Raw genomic sequence first — 22,058 nt, 5'->3', positions numbered from 1 at the left:
AGGCTGTGTTTTCTCCACTGTATATTCTTGCCTCCGTTATCAAAAATAAGGTGACCAATTGTGAGTGGGTTTTTCTGGGCTTTCTATCCTGCTCCACTGATCTATATTTCTGTTTTTGTGCCAGTGCCATACTGTCTTGGTTACTGTAGCTTTGTACTATAGTCTGAAGTCCAGGAGCCTGATTCCTCCAGCTCTGTTTTTCTTTCTCAAGATTGCTTTGGCTATTCGGGGTCTTTTGTGTGTCCATACAGATTGATAAATTTTTTGTTTTAGTTCTGTGAAAAATGCCATTGGTAGTTTGATAGGGATTGCATAGAATCTGAAGATTGCTTTGGGTAATATCGTCATTTTCACAATGTTGATTCTTCCAATCCAAGAACATGGTATATCTCTCCATCTGTTTGTATCATCTTTAATTTTTTCAGCAGTGTCTTATAGTTTTCTGCATACAGGTCTTTTGTCTCCTTAGGTAGGTTTATTCCTAGGTATTTTATTCTTTCTGTTGCAGTAGTAAATGGGAGTGTTTTCTTAATTTCTCTTTCAGATATTTTATCATTAGTATATAGGAATGCAAGAGATGTCTGTGCATTAATTTTGTATCCTGATACTTTACCAAATTCATTGATTAGCTCTAGTAGTTTTCTGGTAGCATCTTTAGGATTGTCTATGTATAGTATCATGTCATCGGCAAACAGTGACAGCTTTACTTCATCTTTTCCAATTTGGATTCCTTTTCTTCTTTTTCTTCTCTGACTGCTGTGGCTAAAACTTCAAAAACTATGTTGAATAATAGTGGTGAGTGGACAACCTTGTCTTGTTCCTGATCTTAGAGGAAATAGTTTCAGTTTTTCACCATTGAGAATGATGTTTGCTGTGGGTTTGTCATATATGGCCTTTATTATGTTGAGTAAGTTCCCTCTATGCCTACTTTCTGGAGAGTTTTTTTTTAATCATAAATGGATGTTGAATTTTGTTGAAAGTTTTTTTGTTCTTCTTTCTCTAATTGCTTTAGGTGTAAGTTTAGGTTGTTTATTTGAGATCTTTCCTGTTTCTTGAGGTAGGATTGTATTGCTATAAACTTCCCTCTTTGAACTGCTTTTGCTGCATCCCATAGGTTTTGGGTCATCGTATTTTCATTGTCATTTGTTTCTAGGTATTTTTTTAATTTTCTCTTTGATTTCTTCACTGATCTCTTGGTAATTTAGTAGTGTATTGTTTAGCCTCCATGCGTTTGTATTTTTTACAGAGTTTTTCCCGTAATTGATATCTAGTCTCATAGTGTTGTGGTCAGAAAAGATACTTGATATGATTTCAATTTTCTTAAATTTACCAAGGCCTGATTTGTGACCCAAGATATGATCTATCCTGGAGAATGTTCCATGAGCACTTAAGAAGAAAGTGTACTCTGCTCGTTTTGGATGGGAAGTCCTATAAATATAAATTAAGTCCATCTTGTTTAATGTATCATTTAAAGTTTGTGCTTCCTTATATATTTTCATTTTGGATCACCTGTCCATTGGTGAAAGTGGGGTGTTAAAGTCCCCTACTATGAATGTGTTACTGTTGATTTCCCCTTTTATGGCTGTTGGCATTTGCCTTATATATTGAGGTGCTCCTACGTTGGGTGCCTAAATATTTACAATTGTTATAGCTTCTTCTTGGATTGATCTCTTGATCATTATGTAGTGTCCTTCTTTGTCTCTTGCAATAGTCTTTATTTTAAAGTCAATTTTGTCTGATATGAGAATTGCTACTCCAGCTTTCTTTTGATTTCCACTTGCATGGAATATCTTTTTCCATCCCCTCACTTTCAGTCTGTATGTGTCCCTAGGTCTGAAGTGGATCTCTTGTAGACAGCATATACACGGGTCTTGTTTTCATATCCATTCAGCCAGTCTGTGTCTTTTGGTGGGAGCATTTAATCCATTTACATTTAAGGTAATGATCAATATGTATGTTCCTATTACCATTTTCTTAATTGTTTTGGATTTGTTATTGTAGGTCTTTTCCTTCTCTTGTGTTTCCTGCCTAGAGAAGTTCCTTTAGCATTTGTTGTAAAGCTGGTTTTGTGGTGCTGAATTCTCTTAGCTTTTGCTTGTATCTAAAGGTTTTAAATTCTCCATAAAATCTGAATGAGATCCTTGCTGGGTAGAGCAATCTTTGTTGTAGGTTTTTCTCTTTCATCACTTTAAATATGTCCTGCCACTCCCTTCTGGCTTGCAGAGTTTCTGCTGAAAGGTCAACTGTTAACCTTATGGGAATTTCCTTGTATGTTATTTTTTCCTTGCTGCTTTTAATATTTTTTCTTTGTATTTAATTTTTGATGGTTTGATTAATACGTGTCTTAGTGTGTTTCTCCTTGGATTTATCCTGTATGGGACTCTCTGCACTTCCTGGACTTGATTGACTATTTCCTTTCCCATATTAGGGAAGTTTTCAACTATAATCTCTTCAAATATTTTCTCAGTCTCTTTTATTTCTCTTCTTCTTCTGGGACCTCTATAATTTGCATGTTGGTGTGTTTAATGTTGTCCCAGAGGTCTCTGAGACTGTCCTTAATTCTTTTCATTCTTTTTTCTTTATTCTGCTCTGTGGTAGTTATTTCCACTATTTTATCTTCCAGGTCACTTATCCGTTCTTCTGCCTCAGTTATTCTGCTATTGATTCCCTCTAGAGAATTTTTAATTTCATTTATTGTGTTGTTCATCATTGTTTGTTTGCTCTTTTGTTCTTCTAGGTCCTTGTTAAACGTTTCTTGTATTTTTCCATTCTATTTCCAAAATTTTGGATCATCTTTACTATCATTACTCTGAATTCTTTTTCAGATAGACTGTCTATTTCCTCTTCATTTGTTTGGTCTGGTGGGCTTTTACCTTGCCCCTTCATCTGCTTCACTCTTCTCTGTCTTCTCATTTTGTTTCACTACTGTGTTTGGGGTCTCCTTTTTGCAGGCTCAGTTTCGTAGTTCCCGTTGTTTCTGGTGTCTTGCCCCAGTGGGTAAGGTTGGTTCAGTGGGTTATGTAGACTTCCTGGTGGAGGGGACTGGTGCCTGTGTTCTGGTGGATGAGGCTGGTTCTTGTCTTTCTGGTGGGCAGGACTACATCTGGTGGTGTGTTTTGGGGTGTCTGTGACCTAATTATGATTTTAGGCAACCTCTCTGTTAATGGGTGGGGTTTTGTTCCTGTCTTGCTAGTTGTTTGGCATATGGTGTCCAGCACTGGAGCTTGCTGGTCATTGAGTGGAGCTGGATCTTAGCATTGAGATGGAGATCTCTGGGAGAGCTTTCGCCATTTGATATTGTGTGGTGCCAGGAGAGCTCTGGTGAACCAATGTCCTGAACTCAGGTCTCCCACCTCAGAGGCTCAGGCCTGATACCTGGCCAGAGCACCAAGACCCTGTCACCCACACAGCTCAGAAGAAAAGGGAGAAAGAAAGAAAGAATGAAAGAAAGAAAGAAAGAAAGAAAGAAAAAATAAAATAAAATTATTAAAATAAAAAATTATCAAAAAATTAAAAAGTAATAAAAAGAAAAGAAAGAAGAGAGCAACCAAACAAAAAAACAAATCCACCAATCATAACAAGAGCTAAAATCTATACAGAAAAAAAAAAAAAAAACAAAAACGGACAGACAGAACCCTAGAAGAAATGGTAGAAGCAAAGCTATACAGACAAAATCACACAAAGAAGCATACACATACAGACTCACAAAAAGAGAAAAAGGTAAAAAATATCTATCTATATATATATATATATATATAACAAAAAGGAAGAGAGCCACCAAATCAATAAGCAAATGTATCAATCATAGTAAACTCTAAATAGTAAACTAAGATAAACATAAAACCAGAAACAAATTAGATCCAGAAAGCAAACCCCAAGTCTACAGTTGCTCCCAAAGTCCACTGCCTCAATTTTGGGATGATTCATTGTCTATTCAGGTATTCCTGAGATGCAGTGCACATCAAGTTGATTGTGGAGATTTAATCTGCTGCCCCTGAGGCTTCTGGGAGAGATTTCCCTTTCTCTTCTTTGTTTGCAGAGCTCCCGGTGTTCAGGTTTGGATTTGGACCCGCCTCTGCATGTAGGTTGCCTTAGGGTGTCTGTTCCCTGCCCAGACAGGACGGGGTTAAAGCAGCAGCTGATTAGGGGGCTCTGGCTCACTCAGACCGTGGGGAGGGAGGAGTACGGAGTGCGGGGCAAGCCTGGGGCGGCAGAGGCCAATATGACATTGCAACAGCCTGAGGTGCGCCGTGTGTTCTCCCAGGGAAGTTGTCCCTGGATCACAGGACCCTGGCAATGGCGGGCTGCACAGGCTCCTGGGAGGGGAGGTGTGGACAGTGACCTGTGTTTGCACACAGGCTTCTTGGTGGCTGCAGTAGCAGCCCTAGCATCTCATACCCATCTCTCATGTCCGCACTGATAGCTGCGGCTCACACCCATCTCTGGAGCTCATTTAGGCGGTGCTCTGCTACCCTCTCCTCGCACACTTGGAAATAAGTCTCTTGCCTCTTCGGCAGGTCCAGACTTTTTCCCAGTCTCCCTCCTGGCTAGCTGTGGCACTCTGGCCCCCTTCAGGCTGTGTTCACACAGCCAACCCCAGTCCTCTCCCTGGGGTCCGACCTCTGAAGCCCGAGCCTCAGCTCCCAGCTCCCGCCCACCCCGGCAGGTGAGCAGACAAGCCTTTCAGGCTGGTGAGTGCTGGTCGGCACCGATCCTTTGTGCAGGAATCTCTCCACTTTGCCCTCTGCACTCCCGTTGCTGTGCTCTCCTCTGTGTCTCTGAAGCTTCCCCTCTGCCCATCCCCTGTCTCTACCAGTGAAGGGGCTTCCTAGTGTGTGGAAACTTTTCCTCCTTCACAGCTCCCTCCCACTGGTGCAGGTCCCGTCCCTATCCTTTTGTCTCTGTTTTTTTCTTTTTCTTTTGCCCTACCCAGGTACATGCGGAGTTTCTTGCCTTTTGGGAAGTCTGAGGTCTTCTGCCAGCGTTCAGTAGGTGTTCTGTAGGAGTTGTTCCACATGTCGATGTATTCCTGATGTATTTGTGGGGAGGAGGGTGATCTCCACGTCTTACTCCTCCGCCATCTTGAAGGTCTCTCCGGTTTTTGTATTTAGAGTCTACCAGACTTTTTAAGACTAAGGAAGCTTCATTGTTCTTGAGATGAAATCTTCACCTGGCACCTTGGTCCTATTCCATTTCCTTGCCTTGGTCATCTGACTCTTAGAACAGTCCCTTGGAGATATCTGAGAGGCTGTGTCCTGGGCTCAAGTTCTCAGCAAGTGTGTGCTGAATGAAACATAATTCTCAACTTCCAGGTTGTGCATTTTTTTTTCAGTCCATATCCTCTAAACAAGAAATGCGAAGGCCAAAAGCACATCCAAAGCCAGCAAGGAGCAAACCACAGAATCGTATTTATCTGGCGTCTGACGCTAGATGCTTTTTGGAGGAAGAATTGATATAGCTCATAATTTTCAGGTCTCTCTAGGAATATATTCTGCCTAAAAGAGTCATCATTTTTTTGTTTTTTATTTGTTTAATATACTCTTAAACAAGTAATCTGTGTGCCTTCACAAATCAAATCAATAGGCTCTGAGCCAATGTAAATTCTTCAACTGAATTGAAGTGTTATTGTAAAGATATTTCCCATGGAATTTTCCAATGAACTAATTTGTGGTTGTTTTATTTTGAGGCAAACGCAACCATCTGCCCCAACCCCAGTGCTGGATGGTGGATGGACTTGAGAAGTTCCATGTTCAGGTCAACAGCAGTCGTTGAGGCCACTGGTCTGCAGTCCTGAACGTAAAAGATGACAAAAACATGGTGCTGTCATCCAGGGAAGGACCAGTGTCGGAAGATGTTCAGTAAGACAGGACCAGGACAGGGGCGGCTCTCGGTTCCCTAGTAGAGGAACCCGTCAGAAGGTTCCAGATTTCCCCAAACTAAGGGCACTGAGGCCCTTGGTTCTGGTCTGTCATCTCCTCCTCCTCCTCCTCCGTCAAAGCTTTGCACATTGAAGCAACATTCATCCATCAAATTAAGAAGATTGAGCAGCTGCCATGCTCAGGGCAGCCCCCAGACTTTTTCTTCCTCCTGCAGAGGAAGGGATGATCTTCCACAAAGATGGAAAGTCAATTTCCTGCCTGTGTCAACTCAGATGAGGGAGTCTGGTGTTGGAGAGAATGGGAGTCTGCTTTCCACTTTTCTGCTGTGAGGCTCTGTGGGGTTGAGGACATCCTTGTAGCCACCCAGGTGCTTCCAGGTTGCCATGCCTGTGCTGGAGTGTGAGAGCCTCAAGGGCAGGGCAGGCTTAGCTCCATCTTTGTATCTGCTGTGCAGGCAGAGTGCCTGGAGTGTTGGGGATGGGCCCTGTATTATTCATGCAACCACACTGAACATCCTTGTGCACCAGGCAATGGATGTACAGAGGGAAACCCAAAAGCCAGGCACTACCCCAGGAAGCCACCGCACAGGAAACCTGCACTGACAGGATGGATGGTCTCGTAACTGAGAGGCTTTGGATACAGGTGACTGCATGCTTGAGTCGTCCAACCCTCCCTCCAGGCCCGATTCCATGCAGCAGAAGCTGGTATAATCCTGACCCCCCACTTCCAGATGTGGGAACTGGGGCAGAGGAAGGTTAGGTACTCTCTCCAGGGTCACATGTAACTGACTTGGGGTTTAAACCCAGCATCCTGACTTCAGAACTCACTCCTCTAACTACCGCGATGAGCACATTGCCTGAAGTCATGGAAAGATTTCTGATTTTGCCCACAATACCAACCCAACTTATGGGAAGACTTAACTTCTCTTGAAAGCTTCCTTTCCATAAGTTGGGTGTGGTGTGTTCTGGAGCTGTGGCCAGACTTCTTTACTCAGGTGGGTCGGCTCCACCTGGGGAGCCCCCCACCTCTCTGACTATCCATCCAGGCCAGAAACGGTACAGAATGGGGTGATTCAAAGTTCTCCATCCAGGACTGGCCAGAGTTGTGCAGGAGAGGAGGATGTGGTAACTGGTAAAGATGCAGGAGATGCTGCTAGAGAAAGGGACAACAGGTGTGCATTCATTGCATTTCCTTTGCCTCTTCTTCAGTCCATGACCACCTTGAACAACCACCTAAGGGATCTCCTTGTGGACCAAGGGCTGGACAACATTTCTGTGGTCGCGTTGGTGGAGCTCAGCCCAGCGAACGAATGAGGAGTCCTTCTTTTTCTTGAAGAACTCCCTATTTTGTCAAAATCAAGCAGAGCAGACTTTGGGGACACAAACATCTCTGAGGAGGACCAGACACACGTGCTTTGAAGTAGTTGTCATCCTAATATCATGAAAACATGCAAATTTAAATGTTAATTAAGTCTCCTGTTTGCTCTTCATTTGTTCCTTCCCTACACATCTATAGTTACTAGATTTTTTTTGGGGGGGAGCATAGTGATGGACCATACAATTGGTTTATATTTGCAAAAAAAAAAAAAAATGTCTGGCTCCAGGCTGTGCTTGGAAGCTGAACTTGTGTGGGCTCACTCAGACCTTTCTTTACAAGGTGACAAAGAGGTGGACGGTGCATAAAGCAATGAGACTTGGTTTCAGTCCGTGCTCTGCCATCACCAGCCAAGCCACCTTGGGCACAACACTGAAGGCATTTACTTATCCCACGTCATCTCTCTGGGCCTTGGTTCTATCTCCCGGAAGATAGAAAATCCAACCTGTGTGAGGTTAAGAGATGGGGCCAGACGATCCTTGGACACTTTTCCAGCACATGATTCCATGAACAGACGCATGTACAATATCTCGGCAGACCTTCCCTTAATTAAATCTAGGGAACCCTTTTAACTTTCTCCCTTCAAAAGTAGGGTTATCATTTTGACACAAAACAGACATGGAAGAAAAATGGTATATTCAGTCCCTTATACAGAACTCCATTGATGCCAGAGAAAGTTGAGAGCAAATCTTAAAGAAGAGAATTTGGTCTGTTGAGGATTTGTGCCCGGGAGAGATGGGGAGAGATTAATGACCAAGAGTTAGAGTGCTCATTTTGACAAAAGAGGGAAGCTATTGTAAGTGTGGCCTGTGGGGCTGACGTGCATGACCACAGCAGTGCTGCAAAGAGCCGCAGACCGACTGACCTGCCAAGTGGTTTATTTTGAAGTACAGTGTCAACCGCTGAGAGGAGACCATCGGAGAGAGTGGGTCTCTGAAGCTGAGGTGACCCTCAGCCATGTGGTGGGAGATGAAAAACTGGTCCTTGAATGGAAGGCAAGGAGCAGAATGTTGGAGAGAAACACTCGTCACCAACGGGGTTGGCAGGGGGGCGGGCGGTGAGGAAGGCCTTTGCTGTTCAGGAACCTGAGAGGCATTTGGGGAAAATAACAACAGGTTTACAATTGGGAAAAGATCTAGCTCAGAACCTGTTGATGGTTCAAGTTTGCCGATTTCTCAGCTTCTTAATCTTTTAAGGACAATTTAACAAAATAGCACGTGCAACTCTGAGCTTTCAAGAAATCAAAGCTGTGTGCTCAAAGCATAGGATTCTGTCTGAAAAAGGCACTTCTAACAGCTGAGCCTGAGACGCCTGGGCCAGGCGCAGAGCACTCGGCACGTTCCACACAAAGACACAGCCTTTGAGGCTGAAAATCTTCTGAGCTGCTCCTTTATTTTATTGTTTTTTCTCATCAAGCCTAAAATGTTATCACTAGTAACAGACTGATGTGTCCCTAAATTTGTTTCACTTCACAAGATTCCTTCCCAACTAATTTAGAACAAAATGTGTCCAACATTTGCTCTTTCCTTGATTTCACAAAATGTCATTTTTGTCCACAGGAGCCTGCAAAACACTGAAAAGAGAGATTGAAGCCAACTCAATTTACATAAATGTTTTTCCACTTAATCAACAGCCATCTTGCAGACCAGGGCTGATGGAGAGTTGAGTCCAAGACCCACAGACAGCCAGCGAAGCCCAGGGAGAATGGCTCTGACCCCCTTCAAGGCTGCTGGGGGCCTTGTCCCATCCTGGGTCCTTGGGTGTGGACCTCAGTTGGAGGAGACAGTGGAGGCATCGGGAATCTCAAGGAAACAGATGTAGCAAAAGCCACCGCAGGTAACTGGCTCGGGCTGCTGTCTCCACCGATGTGAAATAGCTACGGTGAAGACAGAGAAAGTCCCACACGTCACACAGACATTTGAAGGATGCTCGTCGTTGGTTCTGATAGGGGGGATTGTCACAGCATTTATTGAAGGAAAAGGGAGAGCCAGGGGCATGTGTACGTCCCAGTAAGTTCAGTGGGCACCACTACACCCACGCCCTTTGAAGCCCATGGACTATAACATTTTAATCCTTAGCAAGCCCCGGAGAACTGGAAGCAGAGCTGTGAGACCCTCTCCTGCAGGAGCCGTAGGGCAGCAGTGGTCTGGCAGGGGTGCTCCTGTCCTGCACGGTGTGCATTGGGACGATGAGAGGGCAGGCCGGCGGGAACGCTTCTGACTAGACACACGTCCCTGGAGATGGAGGCCATCAGGCTGGGGACACCTAACCTGGGATGGGGTTCCTTCACCCAGAACCTCTCCTTCCCGATGCGAAGTCAGCAACTGAACTAATGAATGATGTTTGGGCAATTCGAGTTCTGAAGGAGACAAAGCAAAGTCTTCAGGGTAATAATATGATTACAAAGGTTCCCCAATAAGCCTGCTCAGGCCCCTCATTACGTGGGCCCGTAAGTGCCAGCTGTCACTCTCCACCCAGCCTGCCATCTGAAAACTAACCTTTCTGTCACCTCCTCTTGTCTCCCTCGTTTGTCCTATTATGCAGAATGGCGCTGAGTCATTGTTTCAAGCAGGGGGTGACATGGTAATAGCTTAATAATAGTATAATCTCACAAATCATAATATGCTGTCACCCTGTCTGAAGCACAGTGTTTACAGGGGATGTGGTAATGTATGATGACAGTAATTTGAATAAAAATGAATTTACTGCTCTTGTCTCATTTGCAGTAAATTTTCGCATCTTTCATGCTCCCTGACCTCGCTCGTCACTGTGTTGGCGGCTGGCTTGCAAGTGAGAGGGGGTCGCAAGAAACAGAAGCCTGCAGCTCACAACGGGCTTCCCGAAAGGAGCTCACACTGGCTTCCAGAAAAATCTTGCTTCGCTTGTTTCCCAAGATGAGGCGGCGCCAGCCAGATGGTTTCATTAATCCAAAGCTGATGGCGGAGCGGACATGGATGGATGTGATTTCGGGTCGACAGTGTACGGAATTATTGGAGGGGGTTGCGTGGAAGATGGGGGAGCCCTTGGTGATGGCTCAGACTTGGCCAGTTTGCAGGAAAGGCCCCCTTCAGTCCGATCACTCTACAGCCCCTCCCTGGGGACCCCACGTCAGCTGCTGCAGCTTCATACACACACTCTCCAGGAGCGTGACGGCAAACCGGACAGTTGAGTCTGAAAAGGCACGCACCAGTCCGTGGTCACCTAGATGTGCCCTCCTGGACACCATTTGCAAAGACTCGCCATGGGCGGTCCCTGGCTACCTGGGATTACCGCCTTCTCAGTGGAGGAAAATTAAAGTGTGAATAACTGGTCTCCAGTGAAGCTGTGAGTAAGTAATGCTGAGTGTAGACAGAAGAACGTTTTGCCATCAAGCTCACGGGCTTGTGCTAGACAGGACTGGATTGAATGAGGGCAACAAACTGGAATTTGCTGGGACTTAAAGAGTGACAAGGAAGCGTTTCCAGAAATGTTCCAAGCTTTAGGCATGGCAGACGTGTCGACAACAAGAAGAGATTGAAGGCTGGGGGTAAACGTGGGGTGGCGGGAGCCCCCTGGGGCAGCTACCTAGCAATCCTCCCCCCCAGGGAAGGTCCTCCTGGGGCAGATGAAGGTGCTTCTAAACTGGAGGGCACCGAAGAAGAATTTACCTACATGCCAGAGAAGGTGTCAAAGGTTCGTGCTCCATAAGGGAGGAGGGTCTGGAGTGGCCTGCGGAGTTAATTTGTGAGTCCTGGGATGGCATTTTGACCCAAGCACGGTACCATTTAAGGTCTTTAGAACGCGTTACCAGAAAACGCTGAGTCATTTTGTAAATGGGTGGAAAGAAGCTTGCACTTAAAGCGGGGTGAGTGGAGAGACAATTCATTAACAAATTAACCTTAAAGGAGATCGGAGGCCTTTCACAAGTTGCCTCAACATGCATCTTGGCCATATTCTACCCCTGGAATTACTGCAAATCAGGTAACCCAGCCAGCAGTGATTCTCCCAGAGTGCCCTCCTTGGAGAATCTTGCTGTCACCATGCCCCCACCTGCCCCGAATCATGCCATTTCTTTTTTGAACATCTTTACTGGAGTATAATTGCTTTACAGTGTTGTGTTAGTTTCTGCTTTATAACAAAGTAAATCAGTTATACATATACATATATCCCCATATCCCCTCCCTCTTGCCTCTCCCTCCCACCCTCCCTATCCCAGCCCTCTAGGTGGTCACAAGCACCGAGCTGATCTCCCTGTGCTGTGTGGCTGTTTCCCACTTGCAATCCATTTTACATCTGGTAGTGTATATATGTCCATGCCACTCTCTCACTTCGTCCCAGCTTACCCTTCCCCCTCCCCGTGTCCTCCAGTCCATTCTCTACATCTGCGTCTTTATTCCTGTCCTGCCCCTAGTTTCATTAGAACCGTTTTTTTCTTTTTTTAGATTCCATATATATGTGTTAGCATATGGTATTTGTTTTTCTCTTTCTGACTTACTTCACTCTGTAGGACAGACTCTAGGTCCATCCACCTCACTACAAATAACTCAATTTCGTTTCTTTTTATGGCTGTGTAATATTCCATTGTATATATGTGCCACATCTTCTTCATGCATTCATCTGTCGATGGACACTTAGGTTGCTTCCGTGTCCTGGCTATTGTAAATAGTCATGCTATTTCTTTAAACACAAATGATGTAACTGACTGTCAGATACACAGGAATGTAATTTCTAGTATAAATAGCAGGCCTTGTGCTGGTGTTTTGCCCTGTGTGGTAACAGTTGCTGCGTTTACACGGACAGGGGAGTATCTACAACAAACTTTCACTTTAAGTTTTGCTGAACATGTCACATTAATGTCACTTAGTCGCAAGTACCCATGACACTGCAATTATCAGTAGTTTCCAGTTCTTTATTTTCCGTTATCTGTTTCTACTAGGAAATTTCATAGATGCTACTGACTTTTCACTCACTATAATAAGTCAGCTGATCATCATGTCAATACTCACTCATAAAAATGAGAAAACAGGTAACTATCTGATTAAGAGTGATGTCTGTCCCCTGAATGCAGTAGGCAAAGCTGAGGTTCCCATCACATAATTTTATTCGCCCCAGGCTGAAGTAAACCTTGCGATCTGACTTCTGAAATGATTCCCTTGAAGACCAAATGCCTAGGAAAATGCCAGATGTGTGGGCCCCTGTCTTCCCTCAGGTGGGAGGCTCTTGGAGACTTCTCAGAGTTCCGTTTCTCCTCCGCTTTGCCCGTCCCTGTCCTCTTGCTCCCCAGGGACCTATCTCCCTGACACCCTTTGCTGCCTTACCCCCACCCCCAGCTCACCCTGGGTTCCTAGTTCTGCAGCCTCCATCAGTGCCTCCGGCCCCACATCCCTGCCCCACCCCCACCCCCAGGACTTTCACTTCTCCCCCTGCCCATCCCGAGGGGGACTGTCAGGTTAATCACCCCAATAATCGCATTCACTCCTTTTCATCCGCCAGGCAAGTGGGAGCCTTTGCAGGTTTTGGAGAAGACTTCAGGGCTTCAAGGACTGCCAGAGGCTTCCCTGCAGATTGGAGTTTCTTCTCTTCTCTCTTCATATTGACCTCCTGTCTTTGCTGACTGTCTTCCACCCAAATACACACCACTCTTCCGGGAAAATGCACCATGCTTTCATGTCGCCTCATACGTCCTCAGTGGGTAGTCTCACCACTAACACCCCATTCCCTCAAACTGGAACCCTCATTTAGTTTTCATCCTCTCTGAAGCTACCTCTATTTATTTTCCGGTTATAAAGGTAAAATGTAAATATGATCTAGATTTTGGAAAGTACAGAAAATTGAAAGAAGAGGGGAAAAAATCACTGATATTTTCACCCACAGATGAGCCCTTGTTATTTTTTTTCTAGTCTTTAAAGGTTAGAGTAAAAAAAAATACAAGTTTTTTTTTTTAATATTTATGCTGTGAGTTTTAGGTTCTGTGTCAGTGCTTGTACTGCTTTTTGTTGTTGTTGTTGTTATTTTAACATCTTTATTGGAGTATAATTGCTTTACAATGGTGTGTTAGTTTGTGCTGTATAATAAAGTGAATCAACTACACATATACATATATCCCCATATCCCCTCCCTCTTGCATCTCCCTCCCCCCCCCCCCCCCCGTCTCTATCCCACCCCTCTAGGTGGTCACAAAGCACTGAGCTGATCTCCCTGTGTTATGCAGCTGCTTCCCACTAGCTATCTGTTTTACATTTGGTAGTGTATATATGTCCATGCCACTCTCTCACTTTGTCCCAGCTTACCCTTCCCCCTCCCCATGTCCTCAAGTCCATTCTCTATGTCTGCATCTTTATTCCTGTCCTGCCCCTAGGTTCTTCAGAACTTTTTTTCTTTTTTTAGATTCCATATATATGTGTTAGCATACAGTATTTTTTTTCTCTTTCTGACTTCACTCTGTAACAAATTTTTATATACAGTATGATTTCAATCATTTTCTATCAAAGGCTGTGTTTCTTTTCCTCTTTAACAATTATTAGAATTTCCCCACATCATTAACTCCTTATAAATATTGCTTTTAGTGGCTTCATATCATTCCACTGGGTAGATACTCTAAATTTATGAACCCATTCCCCCATGGTTGAACAGTTAGGCTGATTCCAAACTTTTGCTTTTATAAATAACTCTGCAGTGAGTAAGTGTGAACACAAACCTTTTGCTGAATTTCAGATTATTTCTGTAGGACGGAGTCAAAGAAATGGAATTATAAAGGGTAAAGGAAAAAATATTCAAAGTCTACAGACATATATTGCCAAAACGCTTTTGGAAAAAATAATATATATACCAGTTTTGTAATAATGAAAATGACTTAATATCTTTTTGTATCTGAAATGTTTACTTTCCCTAACCCTCTGTGCCCTGGTAGTTAGGAATGTTCGTTTTTCACTGCCACACCATTTTGAGACGTTACCAATGGTTTATTTTCAACCTTTAGATGCCAAAGAACTTTATTTTGAGGGATATATATGTGCGTGTGTATATATGTATACACACACATACATATATACACCTTTTTTTTACTTTTTATTTTAAGACGTTTTCAGACACAGAAAGGTTGCATGAACAGCACAAATAACTCTCTCATATCCTCCCCCCCACTCACCTTTCTCCTTGAATTGGGTCTCTTAGGGCCAAATGGTCCGGGCTGCATCCTGGTGTCCTGCCTGTGTAGCCTCCTTCAATCTTGAACGGTTACTTGATCTTTGACCTTTATGGCCTTAACACTTCAGCCGATTACGGACCAGTCATTTTGCAGAGTATCCTTCAATGTGTGTTTATTTAATGCTTTCTCATGCTTAGGCCCATGTTTTGTTTTGTTTGGCCAGAATATCACAGTAGCCCTGCTGTTGCCTTGTCAGCCTGGTGCATAGTGTTGATTTGTGTCATTTCTAATCATGGTCACGATGGTGACCTGATTGAGGTGGTGTCTGCCAGGTCTGTCCTCTGTACAGTTGCTCTCCCCCTTTCTCATGGATAAGTGCTATGGGAGGAGATGTTTGAGGTTTTGTGAAACACATTCCTTATCCCACTTTTACTTACTTAACCTCCATGCATGTTTCTGGCCTGTGTGAATTATCGCTACGATGTTTTCCAGTCGATGGCTTTCTACCTCCACCTTTCCTTCTACGTTTAGCAGTTGTCTTTCAAAGGAGAAGAACTGTTTTCTTTTCTCCCAAGTTATTTGCTTGTTTCTTTATGTAACTGTGGGTTCATTGATCTGCATTTTATGCCGTGGGTTATAATTTCTTATTATTTATTTTGCTACTCAAACTGTCCCAGATTTGGCCATTAGGAGCCCTTGAAGTTGCACCTTTGACCTTTAGATATGTCCTCCTCATTCTGCAAGCTCTTCTTTACTTTCTGGCACTTTTAAATGATATTCTATGATAACCTAGTTCTTTTCCCAATCTAGCCATTTCTCCAAGAAGAAAGAAGGCCAGGATATTTTAAAACAAAGAATGGTATCTAGAAACCAAGATCTGGCACTAGGTGTGCTCATTGTTAGTGGGGTGTTGCTGCTTCCAGCCCCCTCAGTGGACAGAGCTAGGAAACATGTGTGTACGTACATGCAGGTGCATCTTCATCTATATTTATTTTTATACCTATCCATGAAAACCGTGTGTTTACACCAATACCTCCAATTCCAATCCGGCCTCAGGGTACACTCTAGCTTCCCTATTTTTTTTATAATTGTCTCTCTCTTTTTTGACAGTGAAAACCTGACTCCCATTACCCTTAATATATTTTCTTATTTGCTCAATTCTCTCTACTGAAGCTAATTTATTTACCTAGCCAGGCTGCTGCCCCACTTGGATTCCCTCCTAGAATGTCCCCTGGGTGGCACTGGTTGCCATCTCCTCCCTCCCACCTCACCTGGGTTGCTGTTCTCCCTCCTCCCAGCCCTCCTACCTGCTGCTCCAGGACCTGGTGAGCTGCACTGCAGCTGCCTGGACAGCAAGGTGGGTGCCTAAATTCCTGCCCAGACCACAGTTTTAAAATCCCACCTCACTTCTCCCCACCCCATCACAACAGGAAAAGGGTTCATTGAACCGTGAGTGGCTACTGGGGCTGTGTCCTGCAAGACGTGAGCTTATAAAGGCTTGCCAGCGCAGATAAGAACAACTGATTTTTGACAGAGACATTTGGAGTTGGGGGCCTTCTGGGCGTCTTTCAAATTATAGGATATAGGAGACAAAGCCAAAGATTGGGGTGCCCTGAGATCCTAGAGTTGCCGCCTGTTATAGACTGAATCGTGTCTCCCGCAAAGTCACATGTTGAAACCCTAACCCCCAGTACCTCAGAATGTGGCTGTATTTGGAGATAGGGTCTTTGAAGGCCTTTGAAGGAGTAGCTAAGGCTAAATGAGGCCTTTAGGATGAGGCTTAATCTGTATCACTGGTGTCTTTACAAAAAGAGGAGACGAGGACACAGACACACACAGAAGAAAGACCATGTGAGGACACAGGGAGAAGGTGGCTGTCTACAAGGCAAGGAGAGAGGCATCACAAGAAACCAACCCTGTCCACATCTTGATCTCAGACTTCTGGTCTCTAGAACAGTGAGGAAATAAATTTCTTTTGTTTGAGCTGCCCAGTCTGTGGTACTTTGTTAAGGCAGCTCAAACAAACCCATATACCCACCAACTCCTCTGTGACCTTGGGTGACTCATCCAGCATCTCTGAGGATCAGAGACGTTCTGCGTGCAAGGAGGAATTTATATCCCTCTGGCTCTCATAGCCTACACTTCTGAGGCTCTACTCCACATAGCGTGTAACTACTTTTTTAATAGGAATCCCAGGAAAATCATGTAAAGGAACTAGATCATAGTGTCTTGACTGGTCCCGTGCTGTCTATATTGAGCTGCTCAGTGACTCTGTGGAACAGTGGAAGAAGTTAGCAGCCACTACATAAGGATGAATTTTTATTAACTTATTTCTTAATTTGTAGTTCTAATACCCTGACACGTTCACGATCATTCTCTCTCCTTTTGTTTATTTTTAAGCAGTAATTGCTGGCGTGTATGTTACACTTGTGTTTATAGCAACCAGTTTTCACAGCACAGACTTGTTAGCACAGAAATGTCATATGGGGGTGCTGTTTCAGAGGCTGGGGGTGATTGGGTATTTCGGGTGCTAGTTAGTGCTAATTGTAATCCCCTTGTTCTCTAAAGGAAATAGATACTAAACAGGAACCATCTGGTAATGCATTCTGTATCTCTTAATTACAATGTTTTGAGTGGCACCTAAATAAATTTCCTTTACAAGCACATGACTGCTTGTCAAAACTCTGTTGATAATTTTATTATTGTAATATACTTTCTTCCTTAATTATTTAGTTCCGGTAAAGTCAGGAATATTCATTCTTATGGAAATTACCTGCACAAACCAACCTGAGCCACAAGCCTGCTTTTATTCACATCTCTAGATTTAGAAATGCATTTCAGTACATGTATCCATAACCCATCACGATGGATTCCTCTGGGCCATTCGAAATTTGTGCTCATCTTGACTTTTTAGATGAAAAATGGAATGGCGTCAAGCGATTCCTAGTGATTTGGGAGTTTGCCAGAAAGTCTTTGGAGGTAGAACCTTGCTCCGCTGCCCTGTTGTTACAAACCACCCCTGGAGTCAGCTAGCCCATTCAGACCAGGCCCCCTAAACACGTTTTCCTTGGTGACCTTGAGGTTTTCACATGACCCTCTTTGAGGGATGGAGTAACTGTGCCAGCGTAGACTCGTGTCCGATGTTTAGTGTCTGTGTGATTTTTGTTGCAGCAGGAAAGGAGGCATCGTTGAACGTGGGCTTGTGTGATGGATGACGCATTTCCATCCAGTGGTTTGGTGTCTAGATCTCTGTGTCAGCTCTTCCCCTTGACGGCTCCTGTTTATCCATTCCGATCATAAACAAACGTGATCACTATGGTTGGAGTCTGGTCTTCGGGGAGGATGCATTTATGCTATAAAACGCCACAAAATTAATAGCACTTTTCTCCCCGGGGCGGTGCCCTGGGCAGCCTGGAATAGTAGCTGCCTCTCCCACACCTGTGGCATCTATCTGAGACCAAGGGAATTCAAAGTGGACCCTGGCGCCGTCACTCACCAGAGAGGTTTCTTACCCCCTTGGCGGCAGCTTTTTGCTACAGAAGCCTGAGGGAGTGGGGCTTATATGTATGCAAAGCAGAGCGTGTCTTTAGGGCCCCATCAGAAACCAGGGCTTGGAGCACGTGCGGGTGAACGCGCGTGCACACGCACACACTCACTCACACAGGAGGCACACACGCTCCTACAGTTCTCGTACGCTGGCAGGCACCCCTACGAAGTCCTAGAACCTGCAGTTGCTCTCCTGTCTGTGAGCTCCGCCCTTGCACGGTTCTGGGGCCCTCCGGCACCTTGAGGAGGAAGCAGAGGAAATGAGGGAGGGAAAGTGAGGAGTGATCCTGGGAGAAGAAGGAGATGCAAAGGAAGTCAGCTCTGCAGGTCAGACCTTGCCCATCGCCTGGCAATGTGTGAGCCGTGCCGTCTCCTCTGGGCCTCTGGACAAAAGCCGCCTCCACCCCCTTGGGTCTTCCTGCTTCTCAGCACTGCAGCTTCAAGGATGGCGGCCCCAACTTACTCCTAGGGCGGCTGGAGGGACTCGGGGAATGGGGGCAGCTCCAGGACGTACGACAGGTGAGGGCTTTCACTGGATTGTGCCCAGATGCTGGGCGGCTACTGGAGGCCCTGAGGTCGCTGCCCCATCCCAGTGGCCCCCAGCTGCCCTCTGGGTGGCAGGCCGAGGGGCCAGGGACCTCAGGTATGAGGTGACAAAGCCACTTGGAGCTGTGCCCTTGCAGCTGAGACTCACTCAGGGCCTCGGAGATGAAAGGCAAATTCCTACTTTAAAAATAAAGCCACGCTGTGTTTCGCACCTTTTGACACTTATTAACTTCGGTCATTAAAAAGGAGGCTAATTAAGAATGGAGTAAAACAAAAGAGTCATTTGTCGAGTGTGAAGCCGGTTATTCCTGTGCCCCCAGCCCTGGGGACAGGGCAATCCTTCCTCCCTCCCTGCCCTGCCTGGGGAGCTGGACCCTGCCGAGGCCATGGGCTGCCTCATCACGCACCTCATAAACGACGGAAAGCACTGTCCCCACAATTAGCCGAGGCTGCTTCCACTCCCTGGAAACTTCGGTTTCCTCACTGTCTTTGGAGACCGTTACCAGCTGCCGTTAGAGGAAGCGAAGTCCGCTAAATGCTTAGGACTTCATGGAGGTGGTGCTGAGCAAACTCCGTCCCCACTAAGCGACGTGTGAGGGTCACGCCAGAGGGCGGCCCCATCCTGGGAGTGCAGCCCTGTCCTGCAGAAGGGCCACAGGGCAGCTCGCCTTTTAAGATCACAAAACACAAACTAAACAGTGAAAAAGGCTGCTGTGTCCCGCCGTTCCTCTCCTCCAGGGAAAGGACGATTTTGCTGAGGTACCTTGAACACGGTGCCCCTGACCGGCCTTGGCAGTGGGGTATTTCCGGAGACGGGGAGAGATGACATTTCTGGGGACCCTTGGAAATCCCAAAAGCCCTGTTTGCCGTCTCGTCCATAACTGCGTCCCGGTGGTTCCCACGGTCATTCTCTCTGTCTCCCGGGCTTGGAGGGTGACCCTGCCCTGAGCGGACACTGCTGTCCCCGCTCTGGCCTCTCTCTAGCACTTCTGGCATCTCCTTAGCAAGCATGGCCAGAGTTTGGGAGGGTTCCAGCGTCTGGGGGTCTCTCCCCGACGCCCCAGTTTGGAGGTGTGTCTGGTATCAATTTGGAGGCTCTGGGGAAGACACCTATCTGCCGGGGGAGGAGAGCCACGTCTGGCACTTTGTTGCTTGTACCCAGGATCGCAAAAGGGGGAGGAAGGACTGTGGGCAATAACTGAGAAAGACTCTCTGGGAAATAAAATATTCAGATGCCGCTATGAAACCCACTGGAAGCACGTGTGGTCACATTAAAAATAAACCAGCGGCATCCTAGTAGGACCAGGGAGGGACTCTGCAGGTGGGTGAGCGGCCGGGGCGCACCCGGCCAGGGAAGGGGCTGCCCCGCGGCGGGGGGCTGGGGGCCTTTGCAGCAGCATCGGTGGCTCCGGGCTCCTGGAAGCAAGAGGAGGACAGAGCGCCAAGCCGGGCCCAGACCCCGGGAGCAGGAGGGCACAACGAGCTTTGGACAAAGGAGTTTTCATCTTGGCTACAAACAAAGCAACTGTTGCTGTGACTTTCATTTTGAGCTGGCTCTGGCGGCCACTCCTGTATCCTGCAGGAAGCAGCCACTTCCAACAAATCCTTTCTAGGTTCGGGGATGTAATGAACACATCAGGTCAGGCTGCGTGCGTCCTGCCAGGGGCGTGTTTCTCACATCCGCTCTTCCCAGAAGGTTCCGGCCCGTCCAGGAGGCCAGCGCCTGTGGCTTCTCTGTCAAAGAAGCCCCTGGAAGCAGCAGCACTTGATATCTGTTTGTGAATATTCACGTCGACGGAAAATAATCACAACTGTTAAGACTGCTGTTGAAATCTTCACGGACCGGAGCTGCCAGGGAGCCAGGATTTAGAGAAGACTCCCCATCGCCCTTACTTCCTGAAACCTCTGAGACCCACAGAGACGGGGGCCAGGTTTCGTTTTTCCTGCCTGTGTGTTTGCTCTAAAGCCATAAATGCGCCACAATGAAATCTTACTCGAAGGGACCCCGTGATGCCTCGGTGCCCTTAAGCTGTCGAGATGACACCACCTCTTACAGGTGGCAGGGAGAGTGCGGCAAACCCCCAAAGTCTCGAGTCACAGCCGTCAGTTTCAACTCCCAAATTGTCCTGGAAGGAGAATGGCATCGGATTTGTCTTTGGCTGTTTGGCCAAACTGGGGCACAGATGGGATAATGACTTTTACAAACAGCATTTTGATGAGAGGAGGGGAGAAGGAATCATACGTAAAATGCACAAAGGCTGCATAAACACACTGATGCCTGCAGCTGGAACAAACTAAAAAGATGTTTAATAATTTAGAACCAAGCAGGCAGGGCGTGTGCAGCTGTTGTGTGCAAGGGACCATGAAAGTCTTCCATTTGACAGCTGGCCCCATCTTTCCCCAGTTGCTACGTGGAGAAGAGAATGCAGATCTGGGATTAGCCAATCCCTGTTACCCTTGCCCATCTGCCACCAAGACCCCCAGCTCTGTCTCCCCTCGCAGAGAGGGGTGCACATAAAGAAGGCCAGCCTTCCTGAGCATATGCAGGCGTCGCTATTAGCCGTCAGGGCCGCCCGTTCCCAGGATCTGTTGACATGCCGCCAGTACATGGCTGCTGTCGTTTTTGCTGGAGGGCACATTTTGCATTTCACACATTTGCAGAAATACAAAATGCTGTTGGATGCAAACAATTCAGGGCCTAATTGGCTGAATTACTTCAATGTTACCTTGTGTCCCCCACCTGATTAACATAGCTCAGCGGGGAGGGCGGAGAGGGGGAAGGAGGAGAGAGGGATCTGGAGGGCAGGTGAAGCTGTGTTTGCCCAGGAAAGCGAGATCCTTAGTGAAGTCCCAGCTGAGCGCGGCCGGTGCCAAGCAGAGAGCTGAGCGCGGGAGGGGCCAAGCCGCCTGCATTCTTCCACACGAAGCCGGGAGGATGGGGCTCTGGTGAGGACCAACCATGTGTCGGGGCACAGAGGAGACGGGCTGTCGGGGAGCAGCGGGGGTGGGCGGGGGCGGCGGTCAGTGTCCCTTTGGCGAGCCGTCCAGGGCGGTGCCTCCTTGCCGTCCCCTGGGTGGGCACTGCGCGAGGCAGCCGGCAGGGCCTGCCAGAGCCGGTGCCAGGAGCCTGTCGCAGACACAAAGACGGGCCCGCAAAGCCGGCCCGCTCTGCTGCCCACCTCCTCTCCCTGCCCAGTTCCCTGTGTTGCCCCTGCAATGGTGAATAGGCTCCCTCAGATAAAAACAAAATTTGTTCTTCAAATTTGTTTGGCTTACTTAGAAATGGAAAGCCCGGCTAATCCCAATCTCACATTAATATCAGAGTGACAAAAACCACAGAGGAGCTAATGATCATTATTAGAGAATATTCTGAGACTGCAGCCTATCATTATTAATGAGACAGATTAGCATTTTTTTTGTATTTAAAAGAACTCGGGGAGCTGGGGAAGGCTGTAAAAATGATGAAACCGAAAGAGATTTTTTTTTCTTCCCAAAGACAAACATGCTACTGTGAATAATAGTGTTTGTGCTCTTTTCAATAAGTTATTTTATATCAAGGCATTTTCCCATCCCAGCACTTGCAGAGA

Source organism: Tursiops truncatus, chromosome 16 (assembly GCF_011762595.2).
Source record: "Tursiops truncatus isolate mTurTru1 chromosome 16, mTurTru1.mat.Y, whole genome shotgun sequence".
NCBI lineage: Eukaryota > Metazoa > Chordata > Mammalia > Artiodactyla > Delphinidae > Tursiops > Tursiops truncatus.
Note: the sequence above shows the minus strand (reverse complement) of the source record.